At 49.6% G+C, this 16,349-nt stretch overlaps 1 protein-coding gene and 1 long non-coding RNA gene across 4 annotated transcripts in view; both read right to left on the bottom strand.

Moving 5' to 3' along the window:
• MDP1 (magnesium dependent phosphatase 1) overlaps window positions 1-16,349 on the bottom strand; it is a 116,879-nt gene that overhangs the window by 63,954 nt on the left and 36,576 nt on the right. The gene's annotated exons all lie outside the window — the stretch shown is intronic.
• LOC148129180 (uncharacterized) lies at window positions 1,446-3,041 on the bottom strand. Its single transcript, XR_015746144.1, has 2 exons — window positions 2,566-3,041; window positions 1,446-2,315 (listed from the first exon to the last, which is right to left on the bottom strand). It is a non-coding gene; the product is annotated as an uncharacterized LOC148129180 (long non-coding RNA).

The raw sequence follows: 16,349 nt of genomic DNA, 5'->3' as shown, positions 1-16,349 counted from the left end.
GGCCCTCAGGCGGTCACGACGGCTCTCCATGGAGTCCGTTAAGCTGTAGGTGTGGTGCCTGCCCAACAGCTCCCACCTTTAAAGATTACCCCCCCCCCCCCAGGAAATTAGACCAATGATTTTAACTTGTTTCTTTTTCCCCGCCCAGAAGGCGGACCGGCTTCACTCCTCATTAGCATATTCAGAAGGGATCTTGCAGGTCATCTAGTCCAACCCCAGCCCCTAAGCAGGAGACTCTGCACCATTTCTGAGAAGGGGCCGTCCAAGGTCTTCAACAAAGACCCTCCTGCCTTCCCCAAGCTCCCCCTCCCCTCGACCACCCAGGCCAGTCAATCGCTCCCACTCCCCTAAACCCCAGAGGGCTGCGCTGCTGGAGCCCCCCGCCTCTCCAGCACGTCCGTCCGTCGTCGCTCAGAACGGTCACTAAAGAAAGAATTGTGTGTGTGCGTGTTGTGGGGGGGTGATTGGTGCCCTCCGAGTCAGGTGGTTTTCTGGCAGACGTTTCATGAACCAACTAGGGAACATCGTCAGGGCTAAGGGGAGTGTGGAGTTCAGCGATGAAGAGGAGCAAGGATCAAAGGTAGGAGAGTGGAGGGTCCGCTTATTATATGCTCGTCTCTTGCCACTCACCAGGAGAGGGCGAGTTCTAATCCCGCTTTTTATCCAATCACCAGGGGGCAGTGAGTTCGAGTCCCACTTTAGCACAAGGGGCAGCTGAATGTCTTTGATCAGGCGCTTTGCCCATCATGTGAGTTGCTGACGGTTGTGTCACCCAGGATGTCCCATTTTTTAAAAAATAAATAAAAACACCTGCAATTGTACAAAGCAAAAGCAGGATATAAACCCAAAAATCCAAGGTTTTTTTTTTAAACAGAATTTAAACTTGGAAGTGGATCTTCCCCAAATTTTTGTCACCCCGATAATGAAAATATATTTTAACTTTCTCCACTCAAATGTTAGTAGTCCTCACCTTAGGCCATAATTTGAGTCCAGAATTAAGATTAAGGTGTACAGGTTGTTAAGCAGATCATTGAAAGACCGTAGAGGGTTTTGATATCTTTTTTGCAATGGTCATTAAGTGAATCATGAAGTTAAGTGAACCGATTGCCTGCAATGGACGTTTGTCGGAAGCCAGATGTAAGATGACGTAAAATATCCTCACATGACCACGAGAGGCGGAAAATGGCGGCTGAGGCAGTCTGGTTGTCAAGTGCACAAATGACAATGCAACAGGGCATGTGTGTGTTTGTGAGTCGAAACTTGGTCTTCAGTACTTTTGGAGGGGTTGGGGTGTTCCGTCTTAGCTTCAAGCCGTTCCTAAACGACCGGTTGTAAATTGAGGATTACGGTCGTACGTCGAGGACTTAGCAAATGCAACACAAGACACACACACAAATACACCCCGGAATCCCTGCAGGCCCCAGGAGACACAAAAGAAACCGTGACGATTGTGACATGTTTATTGAACATTTATTAGCCACGACATGACGGGGATGATGGGGAAAGGGCCTCTGGAACCCGGGTGGCGAAAAACAGCAGATGCCTCCTTATCCACGTGTGGCCAGAGGGAGGCTGCACCCCCGTAACTCAAAAAAAAGCACCCCGTTCCCCTAAAACACAATCCTCCCCCCAACCTCTAGAAGGACAGTTTGCGGATAAACAGACATGTGGGGAGGCAGCGATGCCAGTCAGCCCGTCTGGGATTCGAGAAACAGATGCGCCCGATTCTTAGAGGATTAGGGGATCCTTAGGGGAGGAGGGAAGGGGCATTAGAAGCAACACAGGGCGATTCTAGACCCGTGTTTGGCAACCGTGACAATGTTACACAGGTGGGCTTCAACCCCCAGGATTCCCCAGAGAGCCATCTTCAAATTGCCAAGGTTGCAAAACCCGGTTTTAGATGTTCAGCTCATGCCTGGGAGGACCACAAAGCAAACTCACAAAGCTTCAGCCTCCCTGTCACATGCTGTCTTTTTCAAGCTTGGCCACGTGAAGATGGGTGGACTTCAACTCCCAGAATCTCCTAGCCAGGCGCATGAGCTTCAACTCCCAGAATTCAATAGGGGGGCTTTTTTCAATTCAATTCAGGGAATATTAGAAATCTGGTGGCCAGGGTCGGTGGTTTAAGTGAATTTGGCTTGCTGGGGATGCTGCAATGGTTGTTAGGTATGAAACGTTGGTCACAAGTCCCTTTTTTCTCCGTGCCGTTGTAACTTCCAACGGTCTCTAAGCGAAATGTTGTAAGTCGAGGAGGAAGACTGTTGCATATGCTAATGGAGAGTGAAGCCAAGGAACGATGATGTCAATCCGGTCCGCTTTCTAGGAGGGAAAAGAAATAATTTATTTATTTTTATTTATTTATACTTTCAAGAGATTATAAGATAAAAGGTATAAGGATGAAAACAGTTATGAATACATGAAACGGATACATATAAGAAAACATAAACAATCGGACAGGAACGGTAGGCACGTTGGTGCGCTTATGCACCATTTAAATTTAAAATGATTGGTCTTTTCTCCAGGGTGGGGAATACAGACCAAGGGTTTTGAGGTGTCACCCTATACTTGCCTCGACTCCCACCGAAGACGTCCGCGAATGCCGTGACCGGCTCCTCCTCGATGCTGTCGTCTTGGTAGGCGAGGATGGCAGTCACTTCCAGACCCAGGGCATCGAACCATTCTCAGTGGGGAAGGTTTGGCAGGTCTCCGTTCACCCGACAAAACTTTTAAATTTAATTTAGAAGGACCCCCTCCCCAGGACAGGGATGAGGTTCCCTTGACGGTCCTTTACCACTGTTTTCTGGGGCTTTAGCTGTTCCTTGGGAAGCCGAAAACGGCCTTCTTAATAGTTGGCCAGGACACGAGGGTCATATACGAACTTTTGTCCACCACCACATCCCCGTCGATGTCGATGGTGGTGTGGAATTTCTTGGAGCATTGCGCGCTGTAGTACCTGACGAACGTTTGGGGGACTACCTCATGCCTGTGACTTGGCCTTCTCCTCGCTGTTGCCTCGGAAATGGCGCCTTCCGGAATTCTGTCAGGGATGCACACAGTCGCATCGGGAAACAATCGGCCTCTGGAAGCGGGAAGCTGACTGGTTGCACGGCAAGCTTTTGCGGTTTGCCCCTTCCGTCTGCATCTTTGGCAAGTGGCGTCTTTGGATCGGGATGCCGCCCTGCGGGGATTGCCCTCACATGCGGACACCAAACTGGCGCCTCTCTCCCGTTTCCGGACTCCCTGCCTTCCCTTCGGAACGAGTGCGGTGGATTTTGTCACCCTCGGCTGTATTGTCTCCGTGTTCCATGCTCTCGTGATGCACGGTGGCCGCTCCGCCCGAGGGATGGCCGCTACTTGATCTCCGAATGGCGCCGGCTGACCTCCTGGAGGACTCACTCGCCTTGGCCTCGTCTAGGGTGGCTTGGAACGTGAGATCAAGCTGAGCCATTAATGGCCTCCGTAGGCTTAAGTCTTTTATACCCACAAGGAGCCTCTCTCGCATCCTTTCCTCCTCCAGATCGCTGAGTTTGCAGTCGCCTGCCATTTCTCTCAGCGTTGCCACAAAGTCATAGACTGTCTCACTGCCTTTTTGATCCCTGGGGTGAAACTCACATGACCAAGGCTGGTTCTGGGGGTGCATAATGTGCTCCTAGCGTGTCCTGAAGCTCCCTCCCACGTACTGCCTGCCCGTCTGCGGGTGAGATAAATAAGCCTATAGACTTATTTATAAAATTGTAATCACGGCATGTAATTTTCAGACAAGGATAGACAACAAAGCTGTTCAGTTTGACTGCTAGTCAGGATAACAACATTCTATGCTGGGAGTCAACCTCTTACAAAATAATAACCCTAGGAGATCCATAAGCAAAGGAAGAAGAAGAATCTTTTCATCCATCTTTTACTAATCCTTCATGCCATTCTGGTACTTTACGTACCAGTTTGAAAGATGAGTAGCTTCCCTTGTATTTGACATTAAGGGAAAGACACCGGCCCTTTTCCATGGCCAACATCAATATACAGGCTTACATGTTTTTAAAAAAGTACCTGGGTTATCTAGGCTTATTTATACGCCAGTGCAGATGTTATCAATGCTCAATTTGTATTGTCTAATTAAACATGAAATGTTAATCTGGTGTATATAATTGTTATTTTAATTGCTTGTTTTGGAAAAGTTGCTTTGAACACAGAATGCACTCTGTAGAAACATTGATGATAAATGTTCAATTATACTAAATTGAATTTTAAAAAGAAATGTTAGTGAATCATGTGTATTTTTAATGGTATGGCTTTATAGGTACTTAGATGTCCATGACAGAAAAGGAATATATATCAGCCGTATACTGCAGAACACTTAACATATGTCAGGGTTCTTTCTGACAATGCAGGTAGCTGTTTTAAGAGGTTTTTGATTCTCCTATTTTGTAAAAAATAAACTATTTATAAAATTTGTTTCACTATATTGCTGTTACTGTATTCCAAGTTTATTCCTGCTGATAATAAGTGTGGTGTATTAGCCCCTTATCAGTTTTATATGCACTTTGCCTTAACCATAATTTAATCTGTGGTTGCAGACATTTACACTAAATCAAATTGTTCCAAGGTTTATTATATTATGCAAGCCCCTTCTTACTCTTAGATTATTTGAATTTAATTGAAGCCTAAATTAAGCGTATTCTCTAACCAATTATGCAACATCTGAAAAATTAGTCAAATGCATTATAAACTGCTGGGGTTTTTGTTATTTTCTATAAATGGGAATAATCAAACTTGGCTTGAAATGTTAATGTCTATACTTTCCTGAATGTTACATTAATGATTGATGCTATATACAAAAACGTGTTAGATAAAACTGGTTGCGGTTGCATTCCAGTTGACTTTGTAGTCACCCTAACTACTCCAAATAAGGACTATGGGATCATAAAAATGCAGGTTTGTAGTTTGAGATATTTAACTTTTTCGGCTTATCCTATTACCCCTTTTTGCTCTAAAATTAATAGGATTGTCAACTTCCAAGGGATTCTTTCTGTGTTTGGAATCTGGAATTTATAAAGGCATAGAATCATCTAAGGGAGGAATAGCTAAAATAATTGTCCTTGGAAAGACAAAAGGTGTACTTAATTTTGCAGGAAATGATTACTTTTCTAAAAGCAGACAAATAAACCTGTCAGCAGTCTTGAGAAAAAAAAATAGTTGGCCAGGACACAAGGGTCAAATACGAACTTGTGTCCACCACCATATCGCACGGGGATCCCTCGATATCGACGGTGGTGTGGAATTTCTTGGAGCATTGCGTGCTGTAGTAGCGGACGAACGTTTAGGGGGCTACCTCGTGCCTGAGACTTGGCCTTCTCCTCGCTGGTGCGTCGAACAAGGCGCCTTCTGGAATCCCGTCAGGGATGCATATGGCCCCGTCAGGGAAACAATCGGCCTCTGGAGGCGGGAAGCTGGCTGGGTTGCACGGTAAGCTTTTTGGTGTGTGCCCCTTCTGTTCTGCATCTTTGGCAAGTGCCGTCTTTGGATCGACCTGCCGCTCTGGGCGGATTGCCCCCACATGCCGCACCAAAGAGGCGCCTCTCTCCCGACTCCCTGCCTTCCCTTCGGAACGAGTGCGGTGGATTTCCTCACCCTCGGCTGTATTGTCTCCGTGTTCCATGCTCTCGTGATGCACGGTGGCCGCTCCGCCCGAGGGACGGCCGCTACTTGATCTCTGAATGGCGGCGGCTGACCTCATGGAGGACTCACTCGCCTTGGCCTCGTCTAGGGTGGCTTGGAACGTGAGATCAAGCTGAGCCATTAATGGCCTCCGTAGGCTTAAGTCTTTTACACCCCCAGGGAGCCTCTCTCGCATCCTTTCCTCCTCCAGATCAGCGTTGCCACAAAGTCATAGACTGTCTCACTGCCTTTTTGATCCCTGGGGTGAAACTCACATGACCAAGGCTGGTGCTGGGGGTGCATAATGTGCTCCTAGTGTGTCCTGAAGCTCCCTCCCACGTACTGCCTGCACGTCTGCGGGTGCCGAGAGGGCCGTAGCCGTTTGGAAGACGTCCCGTCCACAGGAGCTCAGGAAAAACGCTCTTCTCCTCTTGTCCGATACTGCCAGAAGGTCATTGGCTTCCCTGAAGATGTGAAACGGAGCCATGTACGACCTCCAGTCTCCTTTCGCTGGGGGGGATGGAGCTGGCCGGGCGTGGGTGGCCATCTTGGAGCGGCCGAGGCAGGTTCTCCTCCCCTTTCTGCGGTGATGGTGATGGCCGCTGGTGCCGCTTGGATGCCCAGCCTCTGTTCAGCCGCTTTGATCTCTGCAGAGCCCCGCTTCCTCGCCAGGGTTAAGTGGGGGCCGAGGGCCGGTCACGACTGCTCTCTATGGAGTCCGTTAAGGTGTAGGTGTGGTGCCTGCCCAACAGCTCCCACCTTTAAAGATTTCCTCTCCCCCCAGGAAATTAGACCAATGATTTTATCTTGTTTCTTTTTCCCCCCGCCCAGAAGGCGGACCGGCTTCACTCTTCATTAGCATATTCAGAAAGGACCTTGCAGGTCATCTAGTCCAACCCCAGCCTTTAAGCAGGAGACTCTGCACCATTTCTGACAAGGGGCAGTCCAAGGTCTTCAGCAAAGACCCTCCTGCCTTCCCCAAGCTCCCCCCTCCCCTCGACCACCCAGGCCAGTCAATCGCTCCCGCTCCCCTAATCCCCAGAGGGCTGGGCTGCTGGAGCCCCCCCCTCCCCGCCTCTCCAGCACGTCCGTCGTCCCTCAGAACGGTCGCTAAAGAAAGGATTGTGTGTGTGTCGAGGGTGTGTGTGATTGGTGCCCTCTGAGTCGGGTGGTTTTTCGGCAGACGTTTCATGAGCCAGCTAGGGAACATCGTCAGGGCTAAGGGGTGTGGGGGGTTTAAGGAGGAGGAGGAGGAGGGAGGGAGGAAGTGGAGGAGAAGGGAGCGGTGAATAAAGAGAGGAGGAGGAGAAGTGTGGAGTCTGTGGAACTCTCTGAGCTGGGTGGATTTTTTGAAGACGTTTCATGACCCAACTAAGGAACATTATCAGTCCAAATGGTTCGTTTAGTCTATGCCAATCAGCAGGAGAGCGAGAGTTCTAGTCCTGCTTTTGGCATTAAAGCCAGCTGGGAAATTTCAGCCGACAACTAGAGGAGGATGCGTTCTAATTCTGCCTTAGGCAAAAAAGGACAGCTGGGTGATTTTGGACCAATCACAAGGGGATGGCGAGTTCTAATCCCACTTTATAGCCAGTCACGAGGGGGCAGTGTGTTCGAGTCCCACTTTAGCACAAAGGGCAGCTCAATGTCTTTGATCATCATGTGAGTTGCTGACGGTTGTGTCACCCAGGATGTTCCATTTTGTAAAAAATAAATAGAAACACCCGCAATAGTACAAAGCAAAAGGATATAAACCCAAAAATCCAAGGTTTTTTTAAAACAGAAGTTAAACTTGGAAGTGGATCTTCCCCAAATTTGTGTCACCCGATAATGAAAATATATTTTAACTTTCTCCACTCCAATGTTAGTCATCCTCACCTTAGACCATAATTTGAGTCCAGAATTAAGATTAAGGTGTGCCAGTTGTTAAGCAGCTCACCACAAGACTGTACAGGGTTTTGATTTTTTATTTTTGCAATGGTCATTAAGTGAATCATGAAGTTAAGTGAACCGATTGCCTGCAATGGACGGTTGTCGGAAGCCAGATGTAAGATGACGTAAAATATCCTCACATGACCACGAGAGGCAGAAAATGGCGGCTGAGGCAGTCTGGTTGTCAAGCGCACAAATGACAATGCAACAGGGCATGTGTGTGTTTGTGAGTCGAAACTTGGTCTTCAGTACTTTTGGAGGGGTGGGGGTGTTCCGTCTTAGCTTCAAGCCGTTCCCAAACGACCGGTTGTAAATTGAGGATTACGGTCGTACGTTGAGGACTTAGCAAATGCAACACAAGACACACACACAAATACACCCCGGAAACCCTGCAGGCCCCAGGAGACACAAATGAAACCGTGACGATTGTGACATGTTTATTGAACATTTATTAGCCACGACATGACGGGGATGATGGGGAAAGGGCCGCTGGAACCCGGGTGGCAAAAAACAGCAGATGCCTCCTTATCCACGTGTGGCCAGAGGGAGGCTGCACCCCCGTAACTCAAAGAAAAGCACCCCGTTCCCCTAAAACACGATCCTCCCCCCAACCTCTAGAAGGACAGTTTGCGGATAAACAGACATGTGGGGAGGCAGCGATGCCAGGCAGCCCGTCTGGGATTCGAGAAACAGATGCGCCCGATTGTTAGAGGATTAGGGGATCCTTAGAGGAGGAGGGAAGGGGCATTTTGAAGCAAGACGGGGCGATTTTAGACCCGTGTTTTGCAACCTTGACAATGTTACAAAGGTGGGCTTCAACCCCCAGGATTCCCCAGATAGCCATCTTCAAATAGCCCAGTTTGAAAAACCCGGTTTTAGATGTTCAGCTCATACCTGGGAGGACCTCAAAGCAAACTCACAAAGCTTCAGCCTCCCTGTCACATGCTGTCTTTTTCAAGCTTGGCCACGTGAAGATGGGTGGACTTCAACTCCCAGAATCTCCTAGCCAGGCGCATGAGCTTCAACTCCCAGAATTGTCTAGCCAGAATGAATGGACTTCAACTCCCAGAATTCTCTAGCCAGCATGAATGGACTTCAACTCCCAGAATTCTCTAGCCAGCATGAATGGACATCAACTCCCAGAATTCTCTAGCCAGCATGAATGGACTTCAACTCCCAGAATTCTCTAGCCACCATGAATGGACTTCAAAAGCCCAGAATTCTGTAGCCAGCATGAATGGACTTCAACTCCCACAATTCTCTAGCCAGCATGAATGGACTTCAACTCCCAGAATTCTCTAGCCAGCATGAATGGACTTCAACTCCCAGAAGTCTCTAGCCAGCATGAATGGACTTCAACTCCCAGAAGTCTCTAGCCAGCATGAATGGACTTCAACTCCCAGAACTCTCTAGCCAGCATGAATGGACTTCAACTCCCAGAATTCTCTAGCCAGCATGAATGGACTTCAACTCCCAGAACTCTCTAGCCAGCATGAATGGACTTCAACTCCCAGAACTCTCTAGCCAGCATGAATGGACTTCAACTCCCAGAATTCTCTAGCCGGCATGAATGGACTTCAACTCCCAGAATTCTCTAGCCAGCATGAATGGACTTCAACTCCCAGAACTCTCTACCCAGCCTAAATGGACTTCAAAAGCCCAGAATTCCCAAGCAAGCTGGGGTGGACCCAGAATTCTCTAGCCAGCATGAATGGACTTCAACTTCCAGAATAAAATTAGGAAAGTTAAAAGATGGGAGAAGCTATATAGAAAATGTAGAATGGTAATAAGATATGGAATGGTATATAAAAATGAGCATGAATTTGAATTTGTGTCTGTACGAAGAGATGTAACCCGGGATCAAGCTGCTTTCAAAAAAGATGTTTTATGTTTTTTATTTTTTATGTTTTGTTTATGTTTGTTTTTAAAAATCAATAAAAAAAATTCTTTAAAAAAAAATACCCCTCCAACCACCCCGGAAACCCTGCAGGCCCCAGGAGACACAAATGAAACCATGACAATTGTGACATGTTTATTGAACATTTATTAGCCACGACATGACGGGGATGATGGGGAAATGGCCTTTGGAACCCGGGTGGCAAACAACATGTGGCCAGAGGGAGGCTGCACCCCCGTAACTTAAAAAAAGCACCCCGTTCCCCTAAAACACAATCCTCCCCCCAACCTCTAGAAGGACAGTTTGCAGATAAACAGACATGTGGGGAGGCAGCGATGCCAGGCAGCCCGTCTGGGATTCGAGAAACAGATGCGCCCGATTCTTAGAGGATTAGGGGATCCTTAGGGGAGGAGGGAAGGGGCGTTAGAAGCAACACGGGGTGATTTTAGACCCGTGTTTTGCAACCTTGAAAATATTACAAAGGTGGGCTTCAACCCCCAGGATTCCCCAGATAGCCATCTTCAAATTGCCAAGGTTGAAAACCCGGTTTTAGATGTTCAGCTCATGCCTGGGAGGACCTCAAAGCAAACTCACAAAGCTTCACCATCCCTGTAACATTCAGTTCAAGGCATATTAGAAATCTGGTGGCCAGGGTTGGTGGTTTAAGTGAATTTGGCTTGGATGCTGCAACGGTTGTTAGGTATGAAACGTTGGTCCCAAGTCCCCTTTTTTCTCCGTTCCGTTGTAACTTCCAACGGTCACTAAGCGAAATGTTGTAAGTCGAGGAGGAAGACTGTTGCATAGGCTAATGGAGGGTGAAGCCAAGGAACGATGTTGTCAATCCGGTCCGCTTTCTAGGAGGGAAAAGGAATAATTTATTTATTTTTATTTATTTATTCTTTCAAGAGATTATAAGAAAACAGGTGTGCTTATACACCATTTAAATTTAAAATGATTGGTCTTTTCCCCGGCGGGGAACACAGACCAAGGGTTTGAAGGTGTCACCTTATACTTGCCTTTCTGGGGCTTTAGCTGTTCCTTGTGAAGCCCAGAATGGCCTTCTTAATAGTTGCCCAGGACACGAGGGTCATATAGGAACTTGTGTCCAGCACCATATCACACGGGGATACCTCGATGTCGACGGTGGTGTGGAATTTCTTGGAGCATTGCGCTGTAATAGCTGACGAACGTTTGGGGGGCTACCTTGTGTCTGCGATTTGGCCTTCTCCTCGCTGGTGCCTCAGAAACGGCGCCTTCCGGAATCCCATCAGGGTCGCACATGGCCGCGTCGGGGAAACAATAGGCCACTGGAGGCGGGAAGCCGGCTGGGTTGCCTTGTGTCCCTTCCGTCCACATCTTTGGCAAGTGGCGTCCTTGGATCGGCATGCCGCTCTGGGGGGATTGCCCCCACATGCGGCACCAAACTGGCGCCTCTCTCCCGTTTCCGGACTCCCTGCCTTCCCTTCAGAACGAGTGCGGTGGATTTAGTCACCCTCGGCTGTATTGTCTCCGTGTTCCATGCTCTCGTGATGCACGGTGGCCGCTCCGCCCGAGGGATGGCCGCTTCTTGATCTCCGAATGGCGCTGGCTGACCTCATGGAGGACTCACTCGCCTTGGCCTCGTCTAGAGTGGCTTGGAACATGAGATCAAGCTGAGCCATTAATGGCCTCCGTAGGATTAAGTCTTTTATACCCCCAGGGAGCCTCTCTCGCATCCTTTCCTCCTCCAGATCAGCGTTGCCACAAAGTCATAGACTGTCTCACTGCCTTTTTGATCCCTGGGGTGAAACTCACATGACCAAGGCTGGTGCTGGGGGTGCATAATGTGCTCCTAGCGTGTCCTGAAGCTCCCTCCCACGTACTGCCTGCACGTCTGCTGGTGCCGAGAGGGCCGTAGCCGTTTGGAAGACGTCCCGTCCACAGGAGCTCAGGAAAAACGCTCTTCTCCTCTTGTCCGATACTGCCAGAAGGTCATTGGCTTCCCTGAAGATGTGAAACGGAGCCATGTACGACCTCCAGTCTCCTTTCGCTGGGGGGGATGGAGCTGGCTGGGCGTGGGTGGCCATCTTGGAGTGGCCGAGGCAGCTTCTCCTCCCCTTTCTGCGGTGATGGTGATGGCCGCTGGTGCCGCTTGGATGCCCAGCCTCTGTTCAGCCGCTTTGTGCTTTGATCTCTGCAGAGCCCCCCTTCCTCGCCAGGGTTAAGTGGGGGCCGAGGGCCGGTCACGACTGCTCTCTATGGAGTCCGTTAAGGTGTAGGTGTGGTGCCTGCCCAACAGCTCCCACCTTTAAAGATTTCCTCTCCCCCCAGGAAATTAGACCAATGATTTTAACTTGTTTCTTTTTCCCCCCGCCCAGAAGGCGGACCAGCTTCACTCTTCATTAGCATATTCAGAAAGGACCTTGCAGGTCATCTAGTCCAACCCCAGCCTTTAAGCAGGAGACTCTGCACCATTTCTGACAAGGGGCAGTCCAAGGTCTTCAGCAAAGACCCTCCTGCCTTCCCCAAGCTCCCCCCTCCCCTCGACCACCCAGGCCAGTCAATCGCTCCCACTCCCCTAATCCCCAGAGGGCTGGGCTGCTGGAGCCCCCTCCCCGCCTCTGCAGCACGTCCGTCCGTCGTCGCTCAGAACGGTCGCTAAAGAAAGGATTGTGTGTGTGCGTGTTGTGGGGGGGTGATTGGTGCCCTCTGAGTCGGGTGGTTTTCTGGCAGACGTTTCATGAGCCAGCTAGGGAACATCGTCAGGGCTAAGGGGAGTGTGGGGTTTAAGGAGGAGGAGGAAGAGGGAGGGAGGAAGAGGAGGAGAAGGGAGCGGTGAATAAAGAGAGGAGGAGGAGAAGTGTGGAGTCTGTGGAACTCTCTGAGCTGGGTGGATTTTTTGAAGACGTTTCATGACCCAACTAAGGAACATTATCAGTGCAAAGCGTTTGTTTATTATATGCCAATCAGCAGGAGAGCTGAGAGTTCTAGTCCTGCTTTAGGCATTAAAGCCAGCTGGGAAATTTCAGCCAACAACTAGAGGATGGTGAGTTCTAATTCTGCCTTAGGCAAAAAGGACAGCTGGGTGATTTTGGGCAAATCAGAAGGGACCTTGCGGGTCATCTAGTCCAACCCCAGCCCCTAGGCAGGAGACTCTGCACCATTTCTGACAAGGGGCAGTCCAAGGTCTTCAACAAAGACCCTCCTGCCTTCCCTAAGCTCCCCCTCCCCTCGACCACCCAGGCCAGTCAATCGCTCCCGCTCCCCTAATCCCCAGAGGGCTGGGCTGCTGGAGCCCCCTCCCCGCCTCTCCAGCACGTCCGTCGTCCCTCAGAACGGTCGCTAAAGAAAGGATTGTGTGTGTGTCGAGGGTGTGTGTGATTGGTGCCCTCTGAGTCGGGTGGTTTTTCGGCAGACGCTTTCATGAGCCAGCTAGGGAACATCGTCAGGGCTAAGGGTGTGGGGGTTTAAGGAGGAGGAGGAGGAGGGAGGGAGGAAGTGGAGGAGAAGGGAGCGGTGAATAAAGAGAGGAGGAGAAGTGTGGAGTCTGTGGAACTCTCTGAGCTGGGTGGATTTTTTGAAAACGTTTCATGACCCAACTAAGGAACATTATCAGTCCAAATGGTTCGTTTAGTCTATGCCAATCAGCAGGAGAGCGAGAGTTCTAGTCCTGCTTTTGGCATTAAAGCCAGCTGGGAAATTTCAGCCGACAACTAGAGGAGGATGCGTTCTAATTCTGCCTTAGGCAAAAAAGGACAGCTGGGTGATTTTGGACCAATCACAAGGGGATGGCGAGTTCTAATCCCACTTTATAGCCAGTCACGAGGGGGCAGTGTGTTCGAGTCCCACTTTAGCACAAAGGGCAGCTCAATGTCTTTGATCATCATGTGAGTTGCTGACGGTTGTGTCACCCAAGATCTTCCATTTTGTAAAAAATAAATAGAAACACCCGCAATAGTACAAAGCAAAAGGATATAAACCCAAAAATCCAAGGTTTTTTTTAAAACAGAAGTTAAACTTGGAAGTGGATCTTCCCCAAATTTGTGTCACCCCGATAATGAAAATATATTTTAACTTTCTCCACTCCAATGTTAGTCATCCTCACCTTAGACCATAATTTGAGTCCAGAATTAAGATTAAGGTGTGCCAGTTGTTAAGCAGCTCACCACAAGACTGTACAGGGTTTTGATTTTTTATTTTTGCAATGGTCATTAAGTGAATCATGAAGTTAAGTGAACCGATTGCCTGCAATGGACGGTTGTCGGAAGCCAGATGTAAGATGACGTAAAATATCCTCACATGACCACGAGAGGCAGAAAATGGCGGCTGAGGCAGTCTGGTTGTCAAGCGCACAAATGACAATGCAACAGGGCATGTGTGTGTTTGTGAGTCGAAACTTGGTCTTCAGTACTTTTGGAGGGGTGGGGGTGTTCCGTCTTAGCTTCAAGCCGTTCCTAAACGACCGGTTGTAAATTGAGGATTACGGTCGTACGTCGAGGACTTAGCAAATGCAACACAAGACACACACACAAATACACCCCGGAAACCCTGCAGGCCCAAGGAGACACAAAAGAAACCGTGACTATTGTGACATGTTTATTGAACATTTATTAGCCACGACATGACGGGGATGATGGGGAAAGGGCCGCTGGAACCCGGGTGGCAAAAAACAGCAGATGCCTCCTTATCCACGTGTGGCCAGAGGGAGGCTGCACCCCCGTAACTCAAAGAAAAGCACCCCGTTCCCCTAAAACACGATCCTCCCCCCAACCTCTAGAAGGACAGTTTGCGGATAAACAGACATGTGGGGAGGCAGCGATGCCAGGCAGCCCGTCTGGGATTCGAGAAACAGATGCGCCCGATTCTTAGAGGATTAGGGGATCCTTAGGGGAGGAGGGAAGGGGCGTTAGAAGCAACACGGGGTGATTTTAGACCCGTGTTTTGCAACCTTGAAAATATTACAAAGGTGGGCTTCAACCCCCAGGATTCCCCAGATAGCCATCTTCAAATTGCCAAGGTTGAAAACCCGGTTTTAGATGTTCAGCTCATGCCTGGGAGGACCTCAAAGCAAACTCACAAAGCTTCACCATCCCTGTAACATTCAGTTCAAGGCATATTAGAAATCTGGTGGCCAGGGTTGGTGGTTTAAGTGAATTTGGCTTGGATGCTGCAACGGTTGTTAGGTATGAAACGTTGGTCCCAAGTCCCCTTTTTTCTCCGTTCCGTTGTAACTTCCAACGGTCACTAAGCGAAATGTTGTAAGTCGAGGAGGAAGACTGTTGCATAGGCTAATGGAGGGTGAAGCCAAGGAACGATGATGTCAATCCGGTCCGCTTTCTAGGAGGGAAAAGGAATAATTTATTTATTTTTATTTATTTATTCTTTCAAGAGATTATAAGAAAACAGGTGTGCTTATACACCATTTAAATTTAAAATGATTGGTCTTTTCCGGCGGGAACACAGACCAAGGGTTTGAAGGTGTCACCTTATACTTGCCTTTCTGGGGCTTTAGTTGTTCCTTGTGAAGCCCAGAATGGCCTTCTTAATAGTTGCCCAGGACACGAGGGTCAGATAGGAACTTGTGTCCAGCACCATATCACACGGGGATACCTCGATGTCGACGGTGGTGTGAATTTCTTGGAGCATTGCGCGCTGTAATAGCTGACGAACGTTTGGGGGCTACCTTGTGTCTGCGATTTGGCCTTCTCCTCGCTGGTGCCTCAGAAACGGCGCCTTCCGGAATCCCATCAGGGTCGCACATGGCCGCGTCGGGGAAACAATAGGCCACTGGAGGCGGGAAGCTGGCTGGGTTGCCTTGTGTCCCTTCCGTCCACATCTTTGGCAAGTGGCGTCCTTGGATCGGCATGCCGCTCTGGGGGATTGCCCCCACATGCGGCACCAAACTGGCGCCTCTCTCCCGTTTCCGGACTCCCTGCCTTCCCTTCAGAACGAGTGCGGTGGATTTAGTCACCCTCGGCTGTATTGTCTCCGTGTTCCATGCTCTCGTGATGCACGGTGGCCGCTCCGCCCGAGGGATGGCCGCTACTTGATCTCCGAATGGCGCTGGCTGACCTCATGGAGGACTCACTCGCCTTGGCCTCGTCTAGGGTGGCTTGGAACATGAGATCAAGCTGAGCCATTAATGGCCTCCGTAGGATTAAGTCTTTTATACCCACAAGGAGCCTCTCTCGCATCCTTTCCTCCTCCAGATCAGCGTTGCCACAAAGTCATAGACTGTCTCACTGCCTTTTTGATCCCTGGGGTGAAACTCACATGACCAAGGCTGGTGCTGGGGGTGCATAATGTGCTCCTAGTGTGTCCTGAAGCTCCCTCCCACGTACTGCCTGCACGTCTGCTGGTGCCGAGAGGGCCGTAGCCGTTTGGAAGACGTCCCGTCCACAGGAGCTCAGAAAAACGCTCTTCTCCTCTTGTCCGATACTGCCAGAAGGTCATTGGCTTCCCTGAAGATGTGAAACGGAGCCATGTACGACCTCCAGTCTCCTTTCGCTGGAGGGGATGGAGCTGGCCGGGCGTGGGTGGCCATCTTGGAGCGGCCGAGGCAGGTTCTCCTCCCCTTTCTGCGGTGATGGTGATGGCCGCTGGTGCCGCTTGGATGCCCAGCCTCTGTTCAGCCGCTTTGTGCTTTGATCTCTGCAGAGCCCCCCTTCCTCGCCAGGGTTAAGTGGGGGTCGAATGAAGAGGCCGGGCCCTCAGGCGGTCACGACGGCTCTCGATGGAGTCCGTTAAGGTGTAGGGGTGGTGCCTGCCCAACAGCTCCCACCTTTAAAGATTTTCTCTCCCCCCAGGAAATTAGACCAATGATTTTAACTTGTTTCTTTTTCCCCGCCCAGAAGGCGGACCGGCTTCACTCTTCATTAGCATATTAAGAAGG

The sequence above is a fragment of the Notechis scutatus genome, chromosome Z, assembly GCF_049901735.1.
Source record: "Notechis scutatus isolate UNSWTSFEM ecotype Mainland chromosome Z, rNotScu1.2, whole genome shotgun sequence".
Classification (NCBI taxonomy): domain Eukaryota; kingdom Metazoa; phylum Chordata; class Lepidosauria; order Squamata; family Elapidae; genus Notechis; species Notechis scutatus.
The sequence above is the reverse complement of the archived record's forward strand: the minus strand, read 5'-3'. Positions and strand labels throughout refer to the sequence as shown.